The sequence below is a fragment of the Hyperolius riggenbachi genome, chromosome 1 (genome assembly GCF_040937935.1).
Source record: "Hyperolius riggenbachi isolate aHypRig1 chromosome 1, aHypRig1.pri, whole genome shotgun sequence".
In the NCBI taxonomy this organism is placed as follows: Eukaryota; Metazoa; Chordata; class Amphibia; order Anura; family Hyperoliidae; genus Hyperolius; species Hyperolius riggenbachi.
The window spans coordinates 334,061,751-334,085,741 of record NC_090646.1 but is presented as its reverse complement, the minus strand read 5'-3'; the positions used below and the strand labels follow the sequence as shown (position 1 = coordinate 334,085,741).

The following is a 23,991-nucleotide window of genomic DNA, read 5'->3' as shown; positions in this document are numbered from 1 at the left end:
AAAATTTCCAACGTTGGGTCCGTTTATTACACACTGGTACCTGAGCAAGAGTCAGTACAAGTGCATGGATTTCGGACTCTTTCCCATGGGGTAGGGGCACACGGCAGGCTCTCTCCCTCGCTGTATGCTCTGGTTGCAGAATCATTGGCATGCAGAATCAGGGCCTACCTAGACATAGAAGGCTTTAAAATGCCCCATACTGAAGATAAAATCAGTATGTACGCCGATTACACCATTTTATCCTTGCAGACGGGGTGAATCCTTGTCGCATGCCCTAGATATTATAGATTAATCCAGTTACTATTCAGAATTATGTGTTAACCGATGCAAGTCAGTTCTACTGCCCCTTGACCATGTAAGGGACTCTAATCCCTCATATTTATCATCCCTTAAATTAGTACCACAATTTAAGTGCCTAGGAGTTTTAATTCACCCTGATCCAACCCAATATCTAATTCAAGAAATGTAGTTTATTACCTCTGGTTCACTCCCAATGCAAGGCCTGGGCCAAAACTACCTCTTAAAAATTGCCTTATATTATTAAAACATAGATTCCACAATCAACAGGTGTAGACACAGGGCTAGGGTGTTCTACAAAGCCGATACACACTGTTGCCCAGACAGTGCGAGAAGTGAGCAAGGCACTGCTAGGACAGTCCACCCCATGTAAATAATAAAACGAAGTTTGCCACTTGGAAGGTTGGGACCTTAAAGAAAATCTGTAATGAAAATCTGTAATGAGGGGTACTCACCTCGGGTGGGGGAAGCCTCCGGATCCTATTGAGACTTCCCCCATCCTCCTCGGTCTAACAGCGGCGGTGATGAAGCTCCCCGAACAGCGGGGATGTAAATATTTACCTTCCCAGCTCCAGCGCAGTATCGGCTCTCCGCTTGGAGATAGGCGGAAATAGCCGATCGCTGTTGGGCCGCTCTGCTGCGCAGGCACAAGTCTCCTGCGCCTGCGCAGTAGAGCGGACCCAACAGAGATAGGCTATTTTTTCACCTATCTACGTGCAGAGAGCCACAACAGCGCCCCCGCTGGAGCCAGGAAAGGTAAATAAATCAGCCCTTATCAGCGCTTGTCGAGGGAGGATTGCCGGACAATTCTGGGGAGCCAGCGCTGGATTGCTTGCAGCTACAGGGGAGGGGGAAGCCTCATTGGGACCCTGAGGCTTCCCCCTCCCGAGGTGAGTACCCCCCAGGGGAACTTTTCTTTGTTACAAGTTCTCTTTAACGGGGAAATCAAGAGAGATAGTTGTGATGCAGAGGAGGAAGATCAATGTTATGTGCATACAAGAAACCAAGTGGAGAGGACAGAGTGTCGGAAAACTGGGTGAAGGGTACAAAATCCTGTACAGTAGTGGTAAGCACAAAATAAATTGCGTGGGTGTTCTAATGGATCCAGAATGGAAAACACAGGGGTGGATGTATCAGGCATAATTGTTTAACCAGCTTAGTGGTATGGACGAGCTCAGCCGCCGCGTAACAGGCCCAGGCTGAGGCTAGCTTGCTACATGATTTTAATTTTTTTTTTTTAAAATAGTGCTGCGCAGCCACCCTGGTGCAATCAATAGAACGCCAGGGTGGTTAATGATGGTGAAATCTGTTATAAGAGAAATGATAAACCTAATTTCTGCATATAAACCTCAAACAGGGTGTATGGATAGGGAGAAAGAGGTTTCCCTGAAAATAAAGAAGTATTGGTCCAATCTCTTCCAATCACTGAAAGAGTAGTGATTGGAATTGACATGAATGATCATGTGGGCAAAGAATGCCGCGAGTATGAAGGGGTACATTGGGGCGATGGATATGGAGACAGAAATGAGGAAGACAACTGGCTCCTGGAGATGACACAGGGACTGGGACCTTGTTGTTGCCAGCACCTACTTCAAGAAGAAAAAAGAGCATATAATTACATACAAGAGTGGACTATATCATAATCCCGGAGAGAAGGGGTTCAGCAAGTGAAAGATCTCTAGCAATAGTAAGCCTGAATATGGCACTTTGATGGTGAGACGTAAGCACTGCGGCTGTGCCTTACTGTCTCTGCCTTTTGACTATGGAACAATTTGCATTAGACATTATGGCACAAACTAGTTGGCCTGCACTAATATATTATAAAGCCATTTTTGTAGTATCTCTCTCTCACACATATAAGACAGAAGCCAGCTGAGATTAGAGAACACTTCACGGACAAAGATTAGTGTTCGAGTTATGAGAACTTATCAGAGACTGGTTCTTACACATGGTATATTTTCTGCATTACTAGTATACGTGGGTATCAGTCTCTACATTATAATGCAGAAAACTCTATAATTTACAGTTTACAAACCGCTACTATTGCTTTATTGACTTCCAGGCAAGTGCATGATAAACTTATTAAAACCTAAAAAGGAATGTTATTTTTGGGTGCCACCACCTTCCAATTTTGATTTCTATCTTTTTAAGGTTGTGCTCTATGATTCACATATTTACCGTACCTTTCTCTGGCAACCACCAATTTATGGAAAATGCAATTCCTCCCACCTATCACCAAGTAAGGATGTGTTTTATTTACACTCCTGGCTCTATAGATTCCAGGTGATAACTTGATTTTGTGAGTTCCTACTTCACCTTCTTACACTTTCACAGCAGTCACTGCTAACTATATTGGTTTATGGAGTCTTTTTTACCATCTTCTTGAATAAAAATGCTGATCCTGTGGTCTTTAAGCTTGTTTTCAAAACATGTAAAAGAAAGGAAAAACACAATCGAGAGCCCCCAATAGTGTATTATTGATGATTTAGGAATGCCAAGGTAGCAGCAAATAGAAATAAACTCACAAGTATCGGTTGCCGGATTCAGGCAACCACTTAAAGCACTTATGGGGATATTAGGCCTGTCCCCACTCAGGCTAAAAAGTCGCTCTCTGTAAAAGGAAAGAAGGGGTGTTCACCCATCCACCAGGTGGATAACAACTGCAATGGAAACTGAGGCGCCAGCAGAGTAAAAATTGATCATAGGTAAAAACAGATAAAAGTTGGGGGGCAAGGGTGGACTTACCTCCTTAAAACCAAACACAACCACTATGTATGCTTTAAAGGATACCACAACTGAAATGTGACATAATGAGATAGACATGTGTATGTACAGTGCCTAGCACACAGATAACTATGCTGTGTTCCTTTTTTTCTTTCTCTACCTGAAAGAGTTAAATATCAGGTATGTAAGTGGCTGACTCAGTCCTGACTCAGACAGGAAGTGACTACAGTGTGACTCTCACTGATAAGAAATTCCAACTATAAAACACTTTCCTAGCAGAAAATGGCTTCTGAGAGCAAGAAAGAGGTAAAAAAGGGGAATTTCTCATCAGTGAGGGTCACACTGTAGTCACTTCCTGTCTGAGTCAGGACTGAGTCAGCCACTTACATACCTGATATTTAACTCTTTCAGGCAGAGAAAGAAAAAAAGGAACACAGCATAGTTATCTGTGTGCTAGGCACTGTACATACACATGTCTATCTCATTATGTCACATTTCAGTTGGGGTATCCTTTAAACAAGATTTAATTCATACTCCAGAACAAATGCAACGCGTTTCGCGGGTCTCTAGCCCGCTTCCTCAGGCAATAATATAGGTAGGAGCAACTCAGAAGTTATTATTGCCTGAAGAAGTGGGCTAGAGACCCGCAAAACGCGTTGCATTTGTTCTGGAGTACGAATTAAATCTTGTTTAAAGCATACATAGTGGCTGTGTTTGGTTTTGGGGAGGTAAGTCCACCCTTGCCCCCAAACTTTTATCTGTTTTTACCTATGAACAATTTTTACTCTGCTGGTGCCTCAGTTTCCATTGCATGTGTTTTCAAAACAGCTCACATAGGGTGCATTCTACCTGCACATTGAGTTTGCACATTTTTTCCTGCAGACACCATGGGCCATATGCAATTCACCTTTTTACCTGAATTTTCTCCTAGGTAATATTTTCACAACTTGTAAATAAAATGCCCTTTAAACCACCAGCAAGCAAGAAAATACTCAGAATAATTTTCACAGTACTTTTTCACCTACTTTTTGGTACTTTTTCCATTGCAAAGTGCTAAAAAGTTATTTTAAATCAAAGATGAAACATTATCTCCTAGGAGAAAACTCAGGCGAAAAAGTAAATTGCATATAGCCACATGTGCATGTGTATCCTTTTCAACAGTAGCAGTTATGAAGAAAATTAGCATGAGCTCAGTAAGGCAGCTACCATTTTTTTATACAAGTGAAAAAATGCATTAGATGGAGATGGGCAATTGATTTAACAAGGGCTAAAATATCTCATGTGTTTTTAGTATGAAGAAAACCCTGTGTAGTGGAAAATCACACTTACAGTAAGCCACATGACCTCATCCGTCATTTTGGGATGATTTCTTTACTCAACCTATTTTGGTGTTTCAGTGTGGATCAGAAGAGGTAAAGCATCCTCAAGCTTATTAAGAGGGGGGGGGGGGGGGGGTGCTGACAAGTATTGAGCCTTAACCTGAAAAAATAAATAAAAATAAAGTACGTACTGGCCTATATGTCTACAGTATATTTAATGATGCAATAATCAACTACCTATGATTTTTAACACATACATACATACAGTATATGTATATTATATCTATCTATATCTATAAGAAAGAATAAAACAATTGCGTATATGGAAAGGAATTACAATAAACACTTCTTATATGCGTGGTGCACACTTTTGAACCATCTGATGTAAGATAGTGACATATATATATTTCCCAAACCAAGCAGCGCTCCACAACCTGGTTAGCTAAAAGTCAAACAAAACCTGGTAAATGTCCACCAAAAGCAATGAAAGTCCTTCCGCCTATGGCTTGTTGGATCCCCAGGTTTCCACAGTTTAGGCTCTGCTCAGATTCAACACGTCATATAGAAGAGGGATAAAGAGAGAAAAGAACCAATAGTGTAAATCTGTTTAGCCATTTTAGATTCACCACCACCTTCACCCCAACAGAATAACCGTGTTCTCCTTTAACGGTATTGCACCTTATGTGAGCACCTTGACACACCCCCACCGTGTCTGCACTCACCCAGCAAGCCTCCTTTATTCTCCGGAGGTAGGATTGATAGCATATGAAGGATAATTAAGCAGGTTCCAATATTCCAGCCTCAGTCAATAACACTGCGTGACTAAAAGAATTCCATATAGTGTAAAACTATTTAATCATAAAATATTAAAAGTTCAGACTGCACTCACAATTGGTTGACTTGGGAATAGCGCTTATAACATCGTTGGGTCACCTTGAATCCCCGCGTCACCGCTTGCCTAGTCTAATACTTCCGCATATGCCGACAGCGTCTAGGGTAGCTCCACCCTATGCATTTCGTCAGAGGTATGACTCATCAGGGGCTGACGCTAGACGCTACATTGGCCATTCATATAATGTCATTCTACTCCTCCCCTCCGTCAACAACTTTCTTGTTCTTGCACAGGGCTCACAAACAGTGTGGGCAGCCACGAGGAAAGTGCGCATGTCCGCGGACTTGTGTTTTTGTCCCTCTCATCTCGAAGCAACTACCTATATTCACTAGTTGGACGCATCCAATGTGCATATGCGTACCAACATAATTCAAAACTCGCTATGGTTCTCCTTAAAGGGCTCAAACTGTGCTACCCTGTCAAAGTGAAAGAATACATAAAAAAAAACAAAAATAAAAGTAAAAATATATATAAAAAAGGTTATTATAAAAAAACCCCGCAATTCTCAGCGGACAACTGTCAGAATGGTCATTTACAGATCCACAATATACATTGTTTTTATGCATTGTGACCCCTCCTCCCCTTCTTGCCTTTAATCATTCCTTATAAAGCAATTCACATCAAAATCCGCATTCAGACCAGCAGGTATCAATGTTTCTAGATTAAAGATCCACATTCCTTCTTTTTTTGAAACTTCTCTTACTCTGTTGCAACCCCTCCATGAACATATACATTTTTTCACCCCACAGAAGTACATTTGGCTTGGGTCACACCGATGTTTCAATTTAAAGTGCATGGAAAGGCTATGATATTCAAAATATTTTTTTAATATTATTTATGTGCGCCCCTACTCTTTCTTTTAGTGATCTGGTGGTGCGGCCCACATACTGTAGGCCGCAACTACACCATATCACATTAATTACTCCTACTGTAGCACAAGTGATAAATTGCCTAATTTTACTAACCTTTCCATTTGTATTTGATTGTATACTTACCTTTCTTTCGCTACTAGATTCTCTACAACATTTACAGTTCCTACAGGGGAAGAAACCAGGGGTTTGCCAACCTACTAGCTGTCCTTTTATTGGAGGGGCCACACAACTTGGTGCGATGAGATTTTTTAAATTTGGGGCTTTCCTGTAGATAAAGGAAGGTCTATCGGGAAGTACATTCCTCAAGATGTGATCACCCTGAAGTATGCTCCAATGTCTATGGAAAATTCTTTCCATCTGTCTAAATTGGGAAGAGAATTTAGAGACAAAGGCAAAGGGTAGTATGCCCCTAAAAAGGTCTGAATAAATTTCAGACATTTATTGATGTTTATAAATACACTAGAAAATCAAATGTTAAAAAATATTTCATCCAGAAGGAAGGACCAACAAATAGAGTAAACCAAATACCCGCATTCAGAAATGCCTCAGTTTTCAACCCTCAGAATTCCTCTAACCTTCATGCTGTAGAAATCTTTAAAGATAGAGTGTTAACCGGTTCAGCACCGCAGTGCCGAAAATCTCACGCATCCGAGCAACGTTCACCTCCCATTCATTTGTCTATAACTTTATTGCTACTTATCACAATGAATTGAGCTATATCTTGTTTTTTCCGCCACTAATTAGGCTTTGTTTGGGTAGTACATTTTGCTAAGAATTATTTTTTTCTAAATCCATTTTAACAGGAAGATTAAGAAAGAAATGAAAAAAATTCATTATTTCTCAGTTTTTGGCCATTATAGTTTGAAATGAATATACGCTACCATAATTAAAACCCATGTATTTTATTTGCCCATCTGTCCCGGTTATTACACCGTTTAAACGATGTCCCTATCACAATTTATGGTGCCGATATTTCATTTAGAAATAAAGGTGCATTTTTTCAATTTGCGTCCATCACTATTTATAAGCTTATAATTTTAAATAATATAACATCATACTCTCTTGACATGCATATTTAAAAAGTTTAGACCCTTGGGTAACTATTTGTTGTTTTTTTTTTTTTGTATTTTTTTTATTTATTTTTAATAAAAAATGTATGTGGGTAATTTTTGGTGTGGGAGGGAAACTGCCTATTTTAAATGTAAAATAGTATAATTGTTTATTTTAAAATGTATGTCGGTGCAGTTTACTATTTGGCCACAAGATGGCCACAGTGAAAAAAGTCCTGGATGCGACCGATCTCGCATCCAGGAACTTAAATGCAGGGGAGAGGTTTCCTGGGGGCATAAATACCACGCTCTCTGAATAGAAAGCGTCGGTATTTCTGCGGGGAAGTTAGATCGGTGAATGGGAATTATATTCCCATTCACTGATCGGGGGGCTAGCGGCGGGTGCGCGCGCGGGCCCGATCGCGCGCGCCACGCAGGGAAAGCTGCAGTGCCCTTCTGGACGAGAAAGCTCCTCCAGAAAGGCCGAACTGGTTAAATGATCTGAAGAGGATTGAGATCAAGAAACATAATTAGGAGAAAAGTACAGTGGAAAGTTTAATCAAAGATAAAGACCTGGTGATCCGCGCTGCGGACAAAAGGGGCGGGGAGGTGGTGTTAGGAAAAACCAGTATTTCAAAGAGCTAGATAGGCTTGTCTATGATGAACAATGAACAAACATACGAAAAACTAACGGGTGACCCTACGGTACAGATCAAACGTGATTTGACAATGTTGGATGAAGGTCTGATGACTAGTTTGGTTGATAGGGCCACAATAGGATACTTGGTGCCATCTGCGCCCAGGGTCCCTGTGGTCTATCAGCTACCTAAAATTCACAAGAGCCTTACTGAACCACCGGGGCGCCCAATCTTAAAGGGAACCTGAAGTGAGTAAAATTATTTAAAATAAACACAGGACGTAGCTGCAAATGAATATTACATACTAACCTCACTGTCAGTTCCTCTCAGAAGCTCACCATGTTCTTCTTACAGTGATCCCTTCCAGTTCTGACAATATTTTGTCAGAACTGAACTATACCAGTTGCTGTCAGTTACTGTATATATCAGCTGCTGTCAGTTACAACTGAATGTGCAAGGTAATGTCCATGTTTCCCCATGGCTCAAATGGGTGATATTACAGTTTAACCGTGTGCTGACCAGGAAGCTGTTATGGGGTAAAGGCCATTTTTAAAATGGAGGACAGCAAATTCATTTGATCACAGTGGACAAATGGGACGCAGGAGAGGAGAAATAGATTGAGCAGTAGACTGCACATGAGGCAAGTATGACCTGTGTATAGTTATTTTGACTTTTTATTTTCAGTTCAGGTTCTCTTTAAGTGGTGTTGTCCCTATCACACATCGGTTAGGCTAATACATTAATTCTTTTCTCCAGCCTAATGTTAGAACTCTACCAAGAATTTTACTAGATACAAAACACACTGCACAATTACTGGAAAAACTGGAAATAGAGGGAGATATCTTAATGGCTACAGCGGACGTGGGGTCATTATATACCAACATTCCGCATGATGAAAGTATAGAGGTAGTACGTTCCTTCCTAGCAAGAGACAGCAACCTATCCACTCCCTTTATTGGATTTCTAACGGATTTATTGGAGTTCGCATTAAAAAAAAAAAACTATTTTTGGCATAAAGGGGATTTCTTTAGACAGATCTTCGGCTGTGCTATGGGCTCGTCCTTCGCACCTAGCCTGGCAAATATGTATATGGCTCAGTGGGAGGAGGAGGCCATCAAAATTGGGGGAGAAAAAGTGCGACTATGGCGGAGGTATATAGACGACCTATTGATCTTCTGGGCAGGAGATGAGGTAAGTTTCCATGATTTCATTGAGGAGATAAATCGGATAAGGCCCAACATCCAGTTGACAGCCGAGTGCAACCAGACGCATATCCATTTCCTGGATCTGGACATCCATAGGGATCAATCGGGTTTTAAGACCAAATGTTTTTTCAAACCAACGGACCGAAATGGTTTTATCGATACACGGAGTTGGCATCACCCAAAGTGCTTAACCACTTAAGGACTGCAGTCATAAAACCCCTTAAGGACCAGAGCCTTTTTTTCCATTCGGACCACTGCAGCTTTCACGGTTTAATGCTCAGTCATACAACCTACCACCTAAATGAATTTTACCTCCTTTTCTTGTCACTAATACAGCTTTCTTTCGGTGCTATTTGATTGCTGCTGCGAGTTTTACTTTTTATTATATTCATCAAAAAAGACATGAATTTTGTCAAAAAAATGACTTTTAACTTTCTGTGCTGACATTTTTCAAATAAAGTAAAATTTCCTATACATTTGAGCGCGAAAGTTATTCTGCTACATGTCTTTGATAAAAAAAAAACAACCATTCAGTGTATATTTATTGGATTGGGTAAAAGTTATAGCGTTTACAAACTATGGTGCCAAAAGTGAATTTTCCCATTTTCAAGCATCTCTGACTTTTCTGCGCACCTGTCAGGTTTCATGAGGGGCTAAAATTCCAGGATAGTACAAATCCCCCCCCAAATGACCCCATTTTGGAAAGAAGACATCCCAAAGTATTCAGTGAGAGGCATGGTGAGTTCATAGAAGATTTTATTTTTTGTCACAAGTTAGCGGAAAATGACACTTTGTAACAAAAAAAAAAAAAAAAAAAGTTTCCATTTCTTCTAACTTGCGACAAAAAAAAATGAAATCTGCCACGGACTCACTATGCTACTCTCTGAATACCTTGAAGTGTCTACTTCCTAAAATGGGGTCATTTGTGGGGTGTGTTCACTGTCCTGGCATTTTGGGGGGTGCCTAATTGTAAGCACCCCTGTAAAGCGTAAAGATGCTCATTGGACTTTGGGCCCCTTAGCGCAGTTAGGCTGCAAAAAAGTGCCACACATGTGGTATTGCCGTACTCAGGAGAAGTAGTATAATGTGTTTTGGGGTGTATTTTTACACATACCCATTCTGGGTGGGAGAAATATCTCCGTAAATGACAATTGTTTTATTTTTTTAACACACAATTGTCAATTTATAGAGATATTTCTCCCACTCAGCATGGGTATGTGGAAAAATACACCCCAAAACACATTATACTACTTCTCCTGAGTACGGCGATACCACATGTGTGGCACTTTTTTGCACCCTAACTGCGCTAAGGGGCCCAAAGTCCAATGAGTACCTTTAGGATTTCACAGGTCATTTTGAGAAATTTCGTTTCAAGACTGCTCCTCACGGTTTAGGGCCCCTAAAATGCCAGGACAGTATAGGAATCCCACAAATTACCCCATTTTAGAAAGAAGACACCCCAAGGTATTCCATTAGGAGGATGGTGAGTTCATAGAAGATTTTTTTTTTTTGTCACAAGTTAGCGGAAATTGATTTGAATTGTTTTTTTTCACAAAGTGTCATTTTCTGCTAACTTGTGACAAAAATACAATCTTCTATGAACTCACCATACTCCTAACGGAATACCTTGGGGTGTCTTCTTTCTAAAATGGGGTCATTTGTGGGGTTCCTATACTGCCCTGGCATTTTAGTGGCCCTAAACCGTGAGGAGTAGTCTTGAAACCAAATGTCGCAAAATGACCTGTGAAATCCTAAAGGTACTCATTGGACTTTGGGCCCCTTAGCGCACTTAGGGTGCAAAAAAGTGCCACACATGTGGTACCGCCGTACTCAGGAGAAGTAGTATAATGTGTTTTGGGGTGTATTTTTACACATACAGATGCTAGGTGGGAGAAATATCTCTGTAAATGACAATTATTTGATTTTTTTTACACACAATTGTCCATTTACAGAGAGATTTCTCCCACCCAGCATGGGTATGTATAAAAATACACCTCAAAACACATTATACTACTTCTTCTGAGTACGGCGATACCACATGTGTGACACTTTTTTGCAACCTAGGTGCGCTAAGGGGCCTAACGTCCTATTCACAGGTCATTTTGAGGCATTTGGATTCTAGACTACTCCTCACGGTTTAGGGCCCCTAAAATGCCAGGGCAGTATAGGAACCCCACAAGTGACCCCATTTTAGAAAGAAGACACCCCAAGGTATTCCGTTAGGGGTATGGTGAGTTCATAGAAGATTTTTTTTTTGTCACAAGTTAGCGGAAAATGACACTTTGTGAAAAAAAAAAACAATACATATCAATTTCCGCTAACTTGTGACAAAAAATAAAATCTTCTATGAACTCACCATACTCCTAACGGAATACCTTGGGGTGTCTTCTTTCTAGAATGGGGTCATTTGTGGGGTTCCAATACTGCCCTGGCATTTTAGGGGCCCTAAACCGTGAGGAGTAGTCTTGAACCCAAATGTCTCAAAATGACCTGTGAAATCCTAAAGGTACTCATTGGACTTTGGGCCCCTTAGCACAGTTAGGCTGCAAAAAAGTGTCACACATGTGGTATCGCCGTACTCAGAAGTAGTATAATGTGTTTTGTGGTGTATTTTTACATATAACCATGCTGGGTGGGAGAAATATCTCTGTAAATGACACATTTTTGATTTTTTTTACACACAATTGTCCATTTACAGAGAGATTTCTCCCACCCAGCATGGGTATGTGTAAAAATACACCACAAAACACATTATACTACTTCTCCTGAGTATGGCGATACTACATGTGTGACACTTTTTTGCAGCCTAGGTGCGCTAAGGGCCCCAACGTCCTATTCACAGGTCATTTTGAGGCATTTGTTTTCTAGACTACTCCCCACGGTTTAGGGCCCCTAAAATGCCAGGGCAGTATAGGAACCCCACAAGTGACCCCATTTTAGAAAGACGACACCCCAAGGTATTCCGTTAGGGGTATGGTGAGTTCATAGAAGATTTTATTTTTTGTCACAAGTTAGTGAAAAATGACACTTTGTGAAAAAAACAATAAAATCCAATTTCCGCTAACTTTTGACAAAAAATAAAATCTTCTATGAACTCATCATACACCTAACAGAATACCTTGGGGTGTCTTCTTTCTAAAATGGGGTCACTTGTGGGGTTCCTATACTGCCCTGGCATTTTACGGGCCCAAAACTGTGAGTAGTCTGGAAACCAAATTTCTCAAAATGACTGTTCAGGGGTATAAGCATCTGCAAATTTTGATGACAGGTGGTCTATGAGGGGGCGAATTTTGTGGAAACGGTCATAAGCAGGGTGGCCTCTTAGATGACAGGATGTATTGGGCCTGATCTGATGGATAGGAGTGCTAGGGGGGTGACAGGAGGTAATTGATGGGTGTCTCAGGGGGCGGTTAGAGGGGAAAATAGATGCAATCAATGCACTGGGGAGGTGATCGGAAGGGGGTCTGAGGGGGATCTGAGGGTTTGGCCGAGTGATCAGGAGCCCACACGGGGCAAATTAGGGCCTGATCTGATGGGTAGGTGTGCTAGGGGGTGATTTATGGGTGTCTCAAGGTGTGATTAGAGGGGGGAAATAGATGCAAGCAATGCACTAGCGAGGTGATCAGGGCTGGGGTCTGAGGGCGTTCTGAGGTGTGGGCGGGTGATTGGGTGCCCGCAAGGGGCAGATTAGGGTCTAATCTGATGGGTAACAGTGACAGGTGGTGATAGGGGGTGATTGATGGGTAATTAGTGGGTGTTTAGAGGAGAGAAGAGATGTAAACACTGCACTTGGGAGGTGATCTGATGTCGGATCTGCGGGCGATCTATTGGTGTGGGTGGGTGATCAGATTGCCCGCAAGGGGCAGGTTAGGGGCTGATTGATGGGTGGCAGTGACAGGGGGTGATTGATGGGTGGCAGTGACAGGGGGTGATTGATGGGTGATTGACAGGTGATCAGTGGGTTATTACAGGGAATAACAGATGTAAATATTGCACTGGCGAATTGATAAGGGGGGGGTCTGAGGGCAATCTGAGCGTGTGGGCGGGTGATTGGGTGCCTGCAAGGGGCAGATTAGGGTCTAATCTGATGGGTAACAGTGACAGGTGGTGATAGGGGGTGATTGATGGGTAATTAGTGGGTGTTTAGAGGAGAGAATAGATGTAAACACTGCGCTTGGGAGGTGATCTGATGTCGGATCTGCGGGCGATCTATTGGTGTGGGTGGGTGATCAGATTGCCCGCAAGGGGCAGGTTAGGGGCTGATTGATGGGTGGCAGTGACAGGGGGTGATTGATGGGTGGCAGTGACAGGGGGTGATTGACAGGTGATCAGTGGGTTATTACAGGGAAGAACGGATGTAAATAATGCACTGGCGAATCGATAAGGGGGGGGTTGAGGGCAATCTGAGCGTGTGGGCGGGCGATTGGGTGCCCGCAAGGGTCTAATCTGATGGGTAACAGTGACAGGTGGTGATTGATGGGTGATTGATGGGTAATTAGTGGGTGTTTAGAGGAGAGAATAGATGTAAACGATGGATTTGGGAGGTGATCTGATGTCGGATCTGCGGGCGATCTATTGGTGTGGGTGGGTGATCAGATTGCCCGCAAGGGGCAGGTTAGGGGCTGATTGATGGGTGGCAGTGACAGGGGGTGATTGACGGGTGATTGACAGGTGATCAGGGGGGATAGATGCATACAGTACACAGGGGAGGGAGGGTCTGGGGAGAATCTGAGGGGTGGGGGGGTGATCAGGAGGGAGCAGGGGGCAGTTTAGGGACTAAAAAAAAAAATAGCGTTGACAGATAGTGACAGGGAGTGATTGATGGGTGATTAGGGGGGTGATTGTGTGCAAATGGTGGTCTGGGGGGTGGGCAGGGGGGGGTCTGAGGGGTACTGTGGGCGATCAGGGGGCAGGGGGGGCAGATCAGTGTGTTTGGGTGCAGACTAGGGTGGCTGCAGCCTGCCCTGGTGGTCCCTCGGACACTGGGACCACCAGGGCAGGAGGCAGCCTGTATAATACACTTTGTAAACATTACAAAGCGTATTATACGCTTCCTATCCGGGGATCGTCGGGTTAACAACCCGCCGGCGCTTCCGATTGGCCGGCGGGTTGACGTCGCGGGTGGGCGGAGCCTATTGCCGTGAATGCGCGCGCATCCCAGCGCGCGATCCCCGGCCAGAGAGTGCCCCAGGACCTGACGCCAATCTGCGTTACGTGGTCCTGGGGCTGCCACTTTGCCGCCGCCAATATGAAGTAGGCGGTCGGCAAGTGGTTAAAAGAAGTCCCAAAGGGACAATTTATGCGAGTTTTGATAAATTGCTCAGATTTATCGAGCTATTTTGAACAATCTGATGTTATCAAAAACAGATGCTTGGAAAAGGGATATGAGGAAAGTTGGTTGGATGAATTGCAACAGGAAGTAGCCGAAGTAGACCGCGATACATTAGTTTTTGGGGAAAGAGGAGGTAATAAGGGTGAACAAAAACCCTTTGAGCTGTTTCCACTAGGAGTGGTGCGATAGCCGCATCGCACCGCGGGTGTCCTGAAACACATGCATGGCAATGGAACAGTTTCCACTGCGTGCATGTTGTGAGGAGCGATCCGAGAAGATTCTCGCACGCCCGCATCCGCGTCCCATCTCTTCAATTCACTTCCGCATCGGGAGATGCGGAAGTGATGCGATGCGGCTAGGTAGCAGCATTCGCATCACTTAGTAGTGGAAAGGGGCCCTTTGCCTTTGTCTCGGAGTTCTCTTCCCAGTTTAAACAGATGGAAAGAATTTTCCATAGACATTGGAGCATTCTTCAGGGTGATCACATCCTGGGGAATGTACTTCCCGATTGACCTTCCTTTATCTACAGGAAAGCCCCACATTTAAAAAATCTCATCGCACCAAGTTGTGTGGCCCCTCCAATAAAAGGACAGCTAGTAGGTTGGCAAACCCCTGGTTTCTTCCCCTGTAGGAACTGTAAATGTTGTAGAGAATCTAATAGCGAAAGAAAGGTAAGTATACAATCAAATACAAATGGAAGGGTTAGTAAAATGTATCACTTGTGCTACAGTAGGAGTAATTAATGTGATATGATGTAGTTGCGGCATACAGTATGTGGGCTGCACCACCAGATCACTAAAAGAAAGAGTAGGGGAGCACATAAATAATATTAAAAAAAGGTTTTGAACATCATAGCCTTTCCATGCACTTTAAATCAGAATCGTTTATTTCGCCAAGTACAACGGGGGTTGTACCCGGAATTGTTTTTGGCTCATACAGGGTCGGTGATGGTACAACACATACATGCGATCCTACAACACATACAATCAGGTACAGTAAGTACAAAGTAAGCATTACCTATATATACATACAGCACATAACTATAGTGAAGGACGCGTGGGGAAGTCTGGAATGCTATGTGAGGGGAGCAGCCTGCCGACTACCGACGGTGCTCGCACAGCTCCGCAGCAGTTCCAGATGCCCCGCAGTGTGTCCTGGAAAGGAGTGGAAAGAGAACGAGAGAGAGAAAGAGAGAGAGAGAGAAAGGATAGCTAAGAGAGTAAAAGGAGGAAAGAGAGAGAGATAAATTGAAACATCGGTGTGACCCAAGCCAAATGTACTTCTGTGGGGTGGAAAAATGTATATGTTCATGGAGGGGTTGCAACAGAGTAAGAGAAATTTTAAAAAAAAGAAGGAATGTGGATCTTTAATCTGGAAACATTGATACCTGCTGGTCTGAATGCAGATTTTGATGTGAATTGCTTTATAAGGAATGATTAAAGGCAAGTAGGGGAGGAGGGGTCACGATGCATAAAAACCATGTATAGTGTGGATCTGTAAATGACCATTCTGACAGTTGTCTGCTGAGAATTGCGTTTTTTTTATAAGAACCTTTTTTATATATATATTTTTACTTTTATTGTTTTTTATGTATTCTTTCACTTTGACAGGGTAGCGCAGTTTGAGCCCTTTAAGGAGAACCATAGCGAGTTTTGAATTATGTTGGTACGCATATGCACATTGGATGTGTCCAACTAGTGAATATAGGTAGTTGCTTCGAGATGAGAGGGACAAAAACACAAGTCCGCGGACATGCGCACTTTCCGCGTGGCTGCCCACACTGTTTGTGAGCCCTGTGCAAGAACAAGAAAGTTGTTGACGGAGGGGAGGAGTAGAATGGTAGAATGACACTATATGAATGGCCAATGTAGCGTCTAGCGTCAGCCCCTGATGAGTCATACCTCTGACGAAATGCATAGGGTGGAGCTACACTAGACGCTGTCGGCATATGCGGAAGTATTAGACTAGGCAAGCGGTGACGCGGGGATTCAAGGTGACCCAACGATGTTATAAGCGCTATTCCCAAGTCAACCAATTGTGAGTGCGGTCTGAATTTTTTTATATTTTAGGATTAAATGGTTTTACACTATATGGAAATCTTTTAGTCACTCAGTGTTATTGACTGGAGCTGGAATATTGGAACCTGCTTAATTATCCTTCATATGCTATCAATCCTACCTCCGGAGAATAAAGGAGGCTTGCTGGGTGAGTGCAGACACGGTGGGAGTGTGTCAAGGTGCTCACATAAGGTGCAATACTGTTTAAGGAGAACACGGTTATTCTGATAGGGGAGAAGGTGGTGGTGCATCTAAAATGGCTAAACAGATTTACACTATTGGTTCTTTTCTCTCTTTATCCCTCTTCTATATGACGTGTTGAATCTGAGCAGAGCCTAAACTGTGGAAACCTGGGGATCCAAAAAGCCATAGGCGGAAGGACTTTCATTGCTTTTGGTGGACATTTACCAGGTTTTGTTTGAATATATATATTAGTGAACATGGCAGCATCTCCAAATAAGTGGAAATAATTTGGAAGAGCAAAGAGCATGGGACCATAATAAAGTTTCTCCAAGAGAAGGGTGCAAAGCAGATCCATAATAAAATGTCCCTTTGGGTGACAGTGGATCTTCATTTCATATGCAACAGTTAAACTTTGGATTGTCAAAAAAACTTGTGTAATTTCTGTGTTGAATATGGCAAACCCAATGGAAGGCCTGTCTCTATGCCAGCAAATGTGAAAGCCATTCATGACATGATCATGACGAACCACTGAATATCAGCCAAAAGTATTGCTATATAGCTGGGAATTTAGTGCAATTATCCAAAATGACTTGGAAAATGAGAAAGCTTGCCACAAAGTGGATCCCGAAACTTTTGACAACTGAACAAACACAGATGAGATATGTGGAGACATCGGTGGCTGTTTTGGAAAATTTTTGCAAGAAAGGTGTCAGATTTCCTGGACAAACTTGTAACTTGTGATGAAACAAGGATCTACTGTTACGATCCTGAGACAAAGAAACTGTCTAATGCAGAATACACACGGTGCGTTCCTGCACTCGATTTCCTGCTCGATTCCCGTCGATTTGTTTATTTCCAACATGTCCGATTTTCATTTTGATGGATCGTTAGGTCGATTCGCATGTAAGGTATGCCAAATCGACCTAACGATCCATCGCAATGAAAATCGGACATGTTGGAAATAAACGAATCGACGGGAATCGAGCGGGAAGTCGAGTGCGGGAACGCACTGTGTGTTTTCAGCATAAGGAATGGAGGCACAGTGGTTCCCCCAGGCCAAAGAAATTGTGTGAGCAAAGGACAGTGCAGAAGCAAATGGCAACCATTTTTTGTGCGCCTGGACTAGCTCCCAAAGGGTTAATCCATCAATGCACCATATTACTGTTTAGTGACAAAAGTGGATGCAAAATATCAAGGGAAAACATTGAGGAAAGCTATCCAAAGGTGCCATCCTGTTGCAAGACAATGCCTCATCACATACACTACCAATGACAGTATTGCAAAAATGAATTTGGAGGCAACTAATGCTGCAAATGATAATTCTATTTGCAGGGACTTAAAAACCTGCAGGACAGACATCGCAAGTGCATTGACATTGTGGCAGTTACAGCATCTTAGCTCAATGTTTACGGTAAGGCTCAATACTTGTTAGCACTGCATCTACTAAAAGTAAAGGTAGAAAGGAAAAGAATAGAATCATTCTCGGGCCTGCTCTTTCAGTAGCTAAATAAGCTGTAGTTTGAGGTCAGAGAAAAAAAGCATAGGAGATATCTGCAACACTTTCCAGACAACTGCAGATTCTAATCAAAATTGACATACATACATACAATTGACATACATGTTACAGCTTTTAGGATTTAAAGAGACTCTTAAATCTCAAAAAACACAGTTTTTATTTCAGATTGTTCTTTAGTATTAATGTGCCACCTAAAACGCTGCATACGCACTGCTGAATACTTATTATAACCCCCCCCAAAATCCCTGGGCAAAAATCCACGACTTTCTTGGTTGTGGATTTTGCTGCCCTAAGGAGGCAGAGCTTTGGGCTGTTGCTCTGCCTCCATTTGCGTCCTTCAGCACTGATTGCCGCCTCTCGCTGCCCCTCTCAGTGAAAGAAGACAGAGGGGCGGCGATCAGCGCAGATGGATGTGAGTAGAGGCAGAGCAACAGCCCAAAGCTCTGCCTCTACACGGAAGCGCTGCACGAATCTTCCCCAGGGGATTTCAGGGGGTTATAAGGAGTATTCAGCCATGAGTATGCTGCGTTTTAGGTTTTAGGTTTTGGGTTTTTTTGAGACTTCAGAGTCTCTTTAAATCTGGCCAAACAAAGCTGTAAGATAAGTTTTACGTCTAACTTACCAGCCTGGACTTCTTTAGTAAATCAATTGCAATATAAGAGATAGGAGAATGACCTGAGGCTAAATGAGTGAGATGAATACCATGAGAGCAAGAAATTTAAGTCTTCATAGACATTTACCTAATTTGCAATAAAAAGACTGCAAAGTTTTCTTTTTAGATCAATGTTCAACAAGGAGTTACATTTCCTGATGTGATTACTTTTGCTGATATGGCCTTAGCTTAACCACATCCTGCAAAATGGATGTATATATACGTCCTATTTCTACACTAATTAGTGCAAATAGGACTTTAATAAACATCCATTCTGCTGAAAAGTGCACCCCAATGCATGACGTGAAGTGGTTAAGAATCAAGTATACACAGACAAAAAACATCTTGAAGAAAGGGTAATCTCAAGTTTCAAGGAGCATTATTTGAAGTTAAGCTTGCTGTATTTGGTCATATTAGTTTACTATATTTTTATATTTCGCCAATATACTTAGTGTAAGGTAAACTGCACATTTCTGGTGAGCAAAACAATAAAACAGGAAGTCCCTTAGTATTTTTGAGTCTTCTTTAATCTGTGAAGCCTACAAATGAGGCAAACAACACCACAGTAAAACAAATAACCATTTCCCAATCCCATAAAAAAAAAAAAACAAAGAAAAAAAAAAAACACAAATGAAGAGGACACAATAGTGTTTGTTTTGCAAGATATAAATTTCACACAATGATCTCTTTAAAAAGGTAAAAATGATTTATAATACACAGATAATTATGTTGCCGTGCCAGCATAGAAAATGCACATGCATTCATGCCTAGCCTACGCAGTATAAATAATATTGAACTAAAAATACATAATACAACACTAGCACTTTTTTTTTTAAACAGACATGTAAAACATTAACTCTCTCATAGCAACCTCACAGTGACAGGCTCATTGTCATAGGAAAATATTTTCATTCACACATCAACATTCAATATTTAGAATATTTATTCAGACCTTTTTGTATTTTTCTCATACAGTTGGATATTTTTGTACCATGCTGGTTTGAGTGGATTTTTCTTTATATAGTTTCTTAAAGAAATATATATATATATATATTTTACAGCTTTGCAAGTTATTACATTTAAGACATACCATGTGTTTCAAAAGGAACGCAAATTGCATACTAATGTTTTTGAGATTCCATAAAGTACTAAAAGTTACAGGTAATGGATACATTAAAGAAATATGTACCATGATTCCAGGTACACATCTGCTTTCAAAGTAAGAAAAAAAGTGAATTACATATCAAAGCAGTGGCTGTACATGTTTTTACGAATCTTTTTTTTTTCGGGGGGGGGGGGGGGGGGAGGGAGTAATGGTAGAAATTATTCTGTTACCATGCAGTTGTAGAACATAATATCAAAGACACTCTCTCTGCCTCTGGCGCTTATGCATGTATACTTCATGCACACAGCATAAATATTTCTGTAAGAGTAGACATGATGCACAATTCTAAGTAAAGCAGCTTCCCCCTTCAACATTCATGCTAATACATAGTTACCATTTGCATTTTGCATCACATCACAGTTTTATATCCAGGTACACTGTAGCTATGAGATTACCATTTGTCTTCCAAAAATGTAGGCAATATTCAACAGTCTTCATTGTATCCCACACAGCCCAACAACCCACCCCAACATACAAGTAAATTGAAATGCAAAATACTAAAGCAGCATATGTTCGGAGACAACATTTCTGAAAACAGTGTTGTCGAAAATAAATTCTAAATATAGTCAAGAGTAACATTATACAGTGATAGCTCCAAAATAATTTGACTTTTCTTCTAGATACAATTACTGGAATGAATTGCTTCCCACAATCCCTTACTAGTAACCTTGGCCTAGAACACACAAGGCATCACATAAGCGTATGGAGGCACCTCAGGCATATGTAATGAAAATTAGAACCTTTATGTAGTAATCAACCTTGAAGATGATTTGAATGTGATTAATCCGGTGGTCTGTTTGCAAATGTATTTTTAGGCTGCAAGTAGAAGTTCTTGTGATAAGCTTAAATAATCTGCAAATGTTTGGATGACTCACATTCATTTCTAATACAGTTTTCTAGACCTCCTGCTAGGCAGATCCAATTTAATAACTTCAATTAATTGAATCCATCCTTCTTTCCATTTCTATACCATACACTAAGCAAAGTAGATATACAAGATACTGATCACCCAAATAGACTATTTCTTACTGTATTAGGAAACAATCCTGGTTAGTGCCAGCCTCCCTTTGTCATCTTGGAATGACTCCAGGGATTTTTGTGGCCGATACTTTCCTCTGAGACAGGGCAGTGCCAAGAAAATCTTCTTGCCTTCTACTCTCCCTATTACATAAACAAGAACATGCATTATGGTGTGGCCATCAATGTTCTTCACAGAGCTGCAGGTTGCATTGTACTTTGGGTACCTGCATGGCCAACGACCCTTGGATGGTTGTACCTAGCCTAATATATTTAAGTTTAGTTTTTTTTTTTAAGGATTTAATAAACTGGTAAGAAATATACAGGTTTACACATATGTATGATAGCTGTGCCCTTTAATATAAGCTGCACATTTGAAAAGCTAAAATAAGTCAGAGCAAGCAACTCATCTAGCTAGGTAGACTCAACACATGTCAAATGCAATCCTGTTGCACCCTATCCAAAGAGGGAAAATCCATTGAGGATGCAGTTGCTATTAAAGAATCATACATGTGGAAGGCAAACTAACTAAATTTACATGCACATCACTATAGTTACTTAACACCCAAGAAGCTATAGAGAGTTGCTCACACTCTCCTTAAAGCATTATATGGAGGCTGTTATAGTGGACTATCTTAACTTCTGGTTCCTTTTTGGATGTCAGTCTGTAAGAAATATAAAGATCAGGTTTTCTGACTTTCTTGGTCAACATAGTTGGCTCAAATGTGTGACTCAGAGGGAACAATTTGTTAAGAGAGCTGTGCAGTAAAAAGCAATGAAATTACACAGCGTTCACTTCGAACATCAAGTCTCATGCAGAAAACTTCCTGCATATGGCCGGATGCTTCATGTGACCTCAATAAATGAACTGCTCAGCAGTAGCAGCTTCCATCTATCTATTGTGAAAGGATCATTGTAACTCCAGGTCTATTGAAGTCTGCACCTTGCTATTAACAAGGGGTGTCAGGTGCAAACAATCTACACTTCTGTAGATCTAGCAAAAATATATTCTTCGGTATGGCTGCATTTATTTACAGTAAAGCCAAAGCCATAACCTATCTGCATATCACATACATTTATGCACATTTTAAGCATTATTAAAACATCAAGGATCATAAATGTAAAAGACTACTTCCAATGTTCTATACAAAAAGTAGCCTGAATATATCTTCTCGCAAGCCTTTTGGTTGTATGGGGTAAGGAAAAAGAGATGTGGCAATACAGTTTTACAGTTTACAACAGCGCAATGGTTCTTGACAGACATGCAATGTAATTTAAATACAGTATACTTCTGAATATTGGTGATATATATGTATTTCAGTATATATATATATATATATATATGTATTTCAGTATATATATATATATATATATATATATATATATATATATATATACACACACACATATATATATATATATATATATATATATATATATATATATATATATATACACACATACATACACACACTTAGGTAAGTTCTGATGCTTATGATTTTGCTGAGTTATGGGGTAGTCAGTTCTGCAAAGTCAATACATGTCATACCCTGCCCCCCAAACCCTATATATTCTGCAAATACAGATCCATTATATGTTATCATATACAACACAGTATATTATTACCATGAGCCATTAACACATTTAAGACATGTAAACCTGAAACACAACATTCTTCAATACATGTGCCAGTCAAACTCCTGTTGCCGTTAAACAATATATTTTCACTGCAATTACAGAACATTAAATGCAGCTATGATTTAATGTTAAGGGTGAGAATATATATTTATCCATATCATACAAGCATAGTATATCCAGCAATACAATTCTGAGTTACTTAAAACTGAAGCGTTTAAAAGGGTATGCAATTACCCTCTCTTAAATGACTTCAAATGAGAGGCTATTCTAAATGGTCATGTTTAAATTCCCCACAGAGAGATGGCGACTTGACCTCTATGTAGCTATAGGACATACAGTAGGTAAAGTGTGGCTAGTTAGGATCCTTAGTTTCCTCTTCATTGCCAGCAATGTGACTGCAAAGAAAAATCCTTAGATTCACCCTCAGCAATGATGTGAGTTTTCCACTGCTCTAAGTGTGCCATCCCTGTAGTGTCCAGAGCTGAAATACTAACAGAAGCAAGTACAAGAATTTACTTAACCACTTAAAGAAAACCTGAACTGAACATTAAAAGTCGAAATAAGCATACACAAGTCATACTTACCTTCCATGTAGTCTACTCCTCAGTGTCTTTCTCCTCTCCCGCGTCCTATTTGTTCACTGTGATCAAGGGAATTTTCCGTCCTCCATTTTGAAAAAGGCCATTACCCATAACAGCTTTCTGGTCAGCACACAGTTAAACTGTAACATTGCCCACTTGAGCCATAGGGAAACATAGACATTACCTGGTACATCAGTTTTCCTCGCAGCTATAACTGACAGCAACTGATATTTTACTGACAGCAACTGATAGATTTCAGATCTGACAAAATATTGTCAGAACTGGAAGGGATCATTGTCAGAAGAAAATGGTGAGCTTCTGAGAGGAACTGATGGCAAGGTAACTATGTAATGTTCATTTGAAGTTACCTCATGTGTTTATTTTAAATATTTTTACTCAGTACAGGTTCTCTTTAAGGACCGCAGTCTTTTCACCCCTTAAGGACCAGAGCCTTTTTTCCATTCAGACCACTGCAGCTTTAATGGTTTATTGCTCAGTCATACAAGCTACCATCTAAATGAATTTTACCTCCTTTTCTTGTCACGAATACAGCTTTCTTTTGGTGCTATTTGATTGCTGCTGCGATTTTTACTTTTTATTATATTCATCAAAAAAGACATGAATTTTGGCAAAAAAATGATTTTTTTAACTTTCTGTGCTGACATTTTTCAAATAAAGTAAAATTTCTGTATACATGCAGCGCGAAAAATGTGGACAAACATGTTTTTGATTAAAAAAAACCCATTCAGTGTATATTTATTGGTTTGGGTAAAAGTTATAGCGTTCACAAACTATGGTGCAAAAATTGAATTTTCCCATTTTGAAGCATCTCTCTCATTTCTGAGCACCTGTCA

The 23,991-nt window shown here is 41.0% G+C and overlaps 1 protein-coding gene across 3 annotated transcripts in view; it reads right to left on the bottom strand.

Moving 5' to 3' along the window:
• Positions 1–23,991, bottom strand: part of CRTC1 (CREB regulated transcription coactivator 1) — a 363,687-nt gene that overhangs the window by 65,687 nt on the left and 274,009 nt on the right. Inside the window, exon 15 of one of the 3 annotated variants that reach the window (XR_011020509.1) lies at positions 19,335–21,062. The exons of the other annotated variants lie outside the window; for them this stretch is intronic. The gene's annotated coding sequence lies outside the window, so the exon portion shown is untranslated. Of the gene's footprint in view, positions 1–19,334; positions 21,063–23,991 lie in introns of those variants that run through there. 3 annotated transcript variants of the gene reach the window in all.